Below are 6,980 nucleotides of genomic sequence, written 5' to 3' on the forward strand. Positions count from 1 at the left end.
CGCATACTCGTACATTCAATGTTTTGATGCCAGTTTGCCTGCATCATCTAATGATATAGACACAAGTAACAATGATTGACATCCAGCACACTATTGATCAAGTTGAGTATCCCAGAGTCCCTGGTGATCCTCCTCGCATTTAGGAGGATATACTATTTTATGCTCTACAATATTTCTCTTTTAGAATGTTGTGGGGTCTGTCCTGACATTCATCGAAGTAGTTTTAGAGGCTTTATAGATGAATAGTTTATAGTTCAGTTGTATATCTTTATTTTAGATTCTATATTTGAGACTCAAGTTCCATTTTGGCCAAGACAGCATTCAAAGTTATTTATGAGAATTTTTTTAATTCTATAACCGAGTTAAGTTTAATCTTCCGCTGTGTTAAATAAGCTAAGCCAAGGATTCACTCAAGGCCAAAATAGGTCATTGGGTGCCAGCCACATCCAGGGAGAAGGCTTAGAGCGTGAAAAACTTGGTATTAGAGCATAGAGTTTAAGAGTTCTAGGGAGTCTATGAAGTCGTCTCTATAGAGTCTTAGTTATCGGTGTGAAGTGCGTCTTATCTATGATGAGAAAGCTAAAACATTTAGGTAATATCTTACTTGTTTTATATCAATTTTCATGAGTTAGAGTTATATCTAAAAGTCTCTCTATAATTTGATCTTGTGCGTGTTTCAGATAACAATGCCTCCACGAAGAGCAGCAACAGGTCGTCCAGCTCGAAGAAACGTAAAAGCTCAGGAACACTAGTTACCCTATGCTCCCGAAATACAACCTCAGAGGAATTTTACTAATGTTGTTGAGTTCCCTAAGGCTATTCGGATGATAAGTTGTGACCAACCAAGTTGGTCAACAAAGAGGAGTTCGACAAGAAGGGGATGATACTTCATGCATCCGAGAATCATAGAGGATGAATCCCCCAAGGTTCACTGGTTCGAGCACTAGTAAAGATCCAAATTTTTTTTTGGAAGAGTTAAAGAAGGTTTTCAATGTGATGCATGTGGTTGGTGATGAGGGAATTGAGTTAGTTGTGTATCAACTTGAGGTTGTGGATAGAACCTGGTTTGATCAATGGAAGGATTGTATAGATGACAATGCACCACGTCCAAGTTGGGGTCGCTTTGAATAAGCTTTCTTGGGGCATTTGTTTCCCTGCGAACTTAAGAAAGCAAGTTTACGAGAGTTCCTTATTCTGAAACAAGACTCCCTGAGTGTTCATGAGTATGGGTTAAAGTTCACCAAACTGTCTCGTCATGCTCTGAATATGGTTAAGGATATGAAGAGCAAACTAAGTTTGTTTGTCACTGGTTTGGTTCGTGCTTAAAGTAAAGAATGTAGGATGGAATGTTGATTGGCGACGTGGACATATCTAGGCTAATGGTCTATGTGCATCAAGTTGAAGAGGAAAAGCTGAGAGATAGAGAGGAGTATAGAAACAAGAAGGCCAAGACTGGAAATGAGTCAGGGAAACAGAAAAAAGTGGTTCAAATCATCAAAAACTCCAAGAAGCAGAAGGGGCATGCACTATCATCTTCTAATCCACTTGCGCCTAGACACAGAGTTGATCGCTATGGTAAGAACTCTCGAGCTAGGCCTACATATTCACAGAGTACTATGTCTAAGGGAGGTAGTAATCCTTCTGCCTGCGCCAAGTGTGGTAGAAATCACTATGGCATATTTCATGAAGGCTTCGCGAGCTGTTTCAAGTGCGGTTAGACATAGTATTTCATGAAAGAATGTCCCAAGTGTAAGCAAAAGGTGGTAATGGGGGTAATAGGGCTCAATCTTCATCAGCTGCTCCACCAGACAAGGATACATCTAGTAGAGCTATCGAAGGAACAAACCGCTTATATACTAAGAACAATCGCCAAGAATATGAGAATTCGCTAAATATTGTCACTGGTATTTTTGGGTTTTTGACTATACTGTTTGTGCATTTTTAGACCCAAGAACGAGTTTGTCTTTTGTAACTCCCTATATTGCTATGAACTTTGAAATTATTCCTCAATAACTTAGCAAACCATTCAGTTTTTACAAACATGTTGGTGAATCAATTCTAGAAGAAAAAGTCTATCGTGACTTTCCTATTTTTGTTAGTCACAACATTACCATGGTTGATCTAATAGAGTTATACATGGTAGATGTTGATGTAATTTTAGTTATGGAATGGATCCAGGCATATTATGCATCAATAGATTGCAGCTCGAGTTATCAAGTTTTAGATTTCAAATGAGCCAGTCATAGACTGGTGTAGTAGTTCAGCAGTGTCGAAGGGTCATTTCATTTAATACCTAAAGGCAAGAAAGTTATTTTCCTAGGGGTGTATCTATCACCTAGTCCAAGTTAATGACTCAAGTGCTGAGGTACCTTTCCTTCAGTTAGTTCCAATAGTCAGTGAGTTTCCTAAGTCTTTTATGATAATCTACCCAGATCCCCTCCTGAGAGAGAAATAGACTTCGTCATAGAAATCTTTCCAGATACTTGCCTATCTCGAATCCTCTATATAGAATGGCACCAACAGAGTTGAAGAAGCTAAAAGAACAATTGAAAGATTTGTTGGATAAGGTCTTTATTTGACCAAGTGTCTCGCCTTGGGTCACTCCAGTATTATTTGTGAGAAACAAGAATGGTTCCATAAGGATGTGTATAAACTACAATAAGTTGAATAAGATGAGCATCAAGAATAAATACCCTCTTCCAAGGATAAATGATCCTTTCAACCAGCTTCAGGGTGATTCTTGCTTCTCAAAAATTGACCTCAGATCAGGCTACCATCAATTGAAAGTTAGGGAATGAGACATTCCAAACACAACATTTAGAACCAGGTATGGGCATTATGAGTTTTTATTGATGTCCTTTGGTTTGACAAATGCACCACCAGCATTCATGGATCTTATCAACAAAGTCTTCAAACCTTATTTAGATCTGTTTGTCATTGTCTTATTTGATGTTATTCTTGATTATTCAATGAATGAAGAAGAACATAATGTCACCTCTGATTATACTACATAAATTGAAAGATAAGAAGATATATGCCAAGTTCTCCAAGTGCGAGTTTTGGCTTAAGTTTGTGGCATTCATGGGTTACATTGTTTCCTGTAATGGAATTAGAGTTGATACCCAAAAGAAAGAAATCACTTAGAATGTCCTAGACCAACATCTCCAACTAATATAAGAAGTTTCTTGTGTTTGGATGGCTACTATAGTAGATTTTTAAAAGGATTTTCATCTATTTCGTCTCCTTTGACACCAAGAACACTAAAAAGACAGTCAAGTATCAATTGTATGAGGCTTGTGAAAAAACCTTCTAGGAGTTGAAAAAGAGATTGACTACCGCTCTGTTTTTGACCTAACCAGAGGGTACTCAAGGTTTTGTGGTGTACTATGATACATCGAGAGTTGGTTTGGGATGTGTGTTTATGCAAAATGGCGAGGTTATAGTTTATACCTCAAGACAATTGAAGGTTCATGAGAAGAATTATCCAACTAATGACTTGGAATTAGTTGCAGTAGTGTTTGCTTTGAAGATATGATGTAACTACTTGTATGGTATTCATGTTGACATAATCAGTGATCACAAAAGCCTCCAGTATGTGTTCACTCAGAAGGAACTAAATCTCATACAAAGGAGGTGGTTAGAATTAATCAAGGATTATGAGATGAGTATTCTTTACCACCCAGATAAGTCTAATGTGGTTGTTGATGCCTTAACCATGTTGTCCATGGGGAGCACTGCCCATGTTGAAGAAGAGAATAGGGAGTTAGCTACAGATATGCACAGACTTGCACATTCAGGAGTAAGACTTATGGATTCCATAGGAGGGACAGTGGTGACTAATGGGGCGGAATCTTCACTAGTATTAGAGGTCAAAGAGTTTGTTGTACTTGAAGGAAAATGTTTAGAAGCAAAGAGTATTGACCTTTGAACAAGGGGGAGATGGTGTACTGAAGTAGCAAGGTAGATAGTGTATACCTAGAGTGTAGAGATTCTAAAAAAGGATCCTGGAGCGGGCTCATAGATCCAGATATTCCATTCATCTGGATTCCACTAAGATGTACCACAAATGAAGAGAGGTATATTGGTGGGAAGGTATAAAGAAAGATATTGCTGAGTTTATTACCAACTGCTAAAATTGACAACAAGTGAAAGTAGAGCACCAAAGGCCTGGAGGTTTGTCTCAAACTATATAAATTCCGAAATGTAAGTGGGAGATGGTTAATATGGACTTTATCACATGCTTTCCAAGATTTCGCCGGCAACATAATTCTATTTGGATGATTGTAAATAGAATGAAAAAGTCAGCTCATCGAGGATTATGCGCACTTTCAAGAATTGGTAAGTTCTCATGGAGTTCTGGTGTCCATTATTTCAGATAGAGGTTCACAATTTACTAGAGAGTTCTGGAAATCTTTCAAGAAAGGTTTGGGTTCAAAGGTGAACTTAAGTACTGTTTTTCATCTTGAGACTGATGGAAAAGCAGAACATACTATCAAGACATTGGAAGATATGTTGACATCTTGTGTCATCGATTTCAAGGGGATTTGGGATGATCACGTACCTCTCATTGAGTTTGCTTACAACCAAAGTTACCATTCGAGCATCCAGATGCCTCCATATAAAGATATCTTTATGGGAGAAAATGCAGATCTCCTATTAGGCGGTTCAAAGTTGGTGAAGCAGGATTAAAAGGAGTAGATCTAGTTCACTTAGTTATGGAGAAGGTGAAAGTTATTCAAGAGAGATTTAGAAAGGCACCGAGTTGCTTAAAGTTCCTACACAAATGTTAGGAGAAGGCCGTTAGAGTTTGAAGTGGACGATTGGGAGTATCTGAAAGTTTCACCCATGAAGGGTTTTATGACATTTGGTAAAAAGAAGAAACTTAGTCCCGATATATTGGACCTTATAGAATCTTCAAGAGAGTGGGAAATGTGGCTTATGAGTTGGAGCTAGCACAAGAGTTAGAAGCGGTTCATCTGGTATTCCATGTGTTTATGTTAAAGAAATGATTGGGTGATCCTTAACTGATTATACCAACTGATAATGTTCGGATTGAGGATAACTTATCCTATGAGGAGATTCCAATTCAGATTTTAGATCATCAAGTTCGCAATCTAAGGACAAAGGAAGTTGCATCAGTCAAGGTCCTATGGAGAAATCAGTTTGTTGAAGAAGCAACTTGGGAAGTTGAAGATAACATGAAGAGGATATATCAACATCTTTTCAAATCCGGAGAGAATGCAGACCAAGGCACTAAATTCTCTTCTTATCACTTTATGAGTCTATGTCTGTAGGTTGTTATTTGCTTTTGTTGTTGAGTGCTGAGACGATGTTACTACCCTTAGCTATGTGAAAGAGTTATCATTCGAGGACGAATGTTCTCAAGGGGGAGATATTGTAACATCTCGTAATCCTAAAATTGCTACAATAAAACAAAGAAACTAAATATAGTTATTTTTTGAACTATAAAGAGAAATCTGAATAATTTTCCAAGTGTAGAAGTGAGTTTTTTGTCATTTTCAAATGGCCATAACTCCAAACTTAGGACGAAATAGGGTGATTATTCTATATGTTTGGAAATACCTTGGATACATCTTTACAACGGAGATAATTTTGCACATTTTCAATGTCATATGAGGTAGATATGTCTTTTGGAAGTTGGATTATTGGACAAGGAAAGTCCAGTCCGGATTTTAGTAAGGGTAATATAGTCTTTTCACCCTATTATTTCCTAATTTGTTTTAAGGGTTAAATTGGGTAAAACCAAGTTTATTTCATATAAGAAAAATAGTTTTTACGCTTAGGTTTTTGGAGAAAAGAGAAGAGAAGAAGGAGAAAGGAGAAAGATCATGATTTTACCAAGAACACCATGTCACGACCCAAATCCGGGCCGCGACTGGCACCCACACTTACCCTCCTATGTGAGCGAACCAACCGATCTAAACCTTAACATTTCAATGTAATAGCAACAGAAAGTAATGCAGAAGACTTAAACTCATTAATAAAACCTTATCAATATTCAACATCTATTATTCCAAAAACCTGGAAGTCATCACCACAAGAACATCTACAATCAAATGACTAAACTAAGAGTATTCTAAAAGCTAAAAATACATAAGAAGCTAGTCCATTCCGGAAGTTCAAGGCATCAAGACTTGAAGAAGAAGATCCAGTCCAAGCTAGAAGCGTTAGCTCACCCTGAAGATCCGGTGTGACAAAGACTGGCTTGAATTACTGTTGAGTCGAAAATGACGGCACGTTTGCTGCATTCCACAATTAAACAAGAAGAAAACAATAAAAGTAGGGGTCAGTACAAAGCACGGGTACTGAGTAGATATCATCGGCCAACTCAAAATAGAAAACAATATATATCGAGTAATATCATAAAATCAACTATGATACTCAACATGTAGCAACAACAAGCACTATATCATTAACAATTACCGTCAAGTTCACACATGAGGACTCAAGCCCCAATACCATACTCATTTGGGAATCATGTTCGTTAGATTGAGTATATTAACATCTTTCAAGATTCATTATCTTTATTTCTCTTGTGTCGGTACGTGACACTCCGCTCCCTCATATTCATTATTCCTCTTGTGTCGGTACGTGACACTCCGATCCCTCATATTAATTATTCCTCTTATATAGGTACGTTACACTCCGATCCCCTAAATCTATGTGTCGGTTCGTGATACCCGATCCCCTAAATCTACGTGTCGGTTCGTGACACCCGATCCCCTAATTCTACATGTCGGTTCGTGAAACCCGATCCCCTAATTCTACGTGTCGGTTCGTGACACCCGATCCCCTAATTCTACGTGTCGGTTCGTGACACCCGATCCCCTAATTCTACGTGTCGGTTCGTGACACCCGATCCCCTACATGTGTCGGTACGTGACACTCCGATCCACTAATATCATTCTGTAAATCATCAAGCCTTCTCTATACCAAGGCATCCTCAATCCCATTACTTT

This window comes from Solanum lycopersicum, chromosome 9, assembly GCF_036512215.1.
Source record: "Solanum lycopersicum chromosome 9, SLM_r2.1".
Taxonomy (NCBI): Eukaryota; Viridiplantae; Streptophyta; class Magnoliopsida; order Solanales; family Solanaceae; genus Solanum; species Solanum lycopersicum.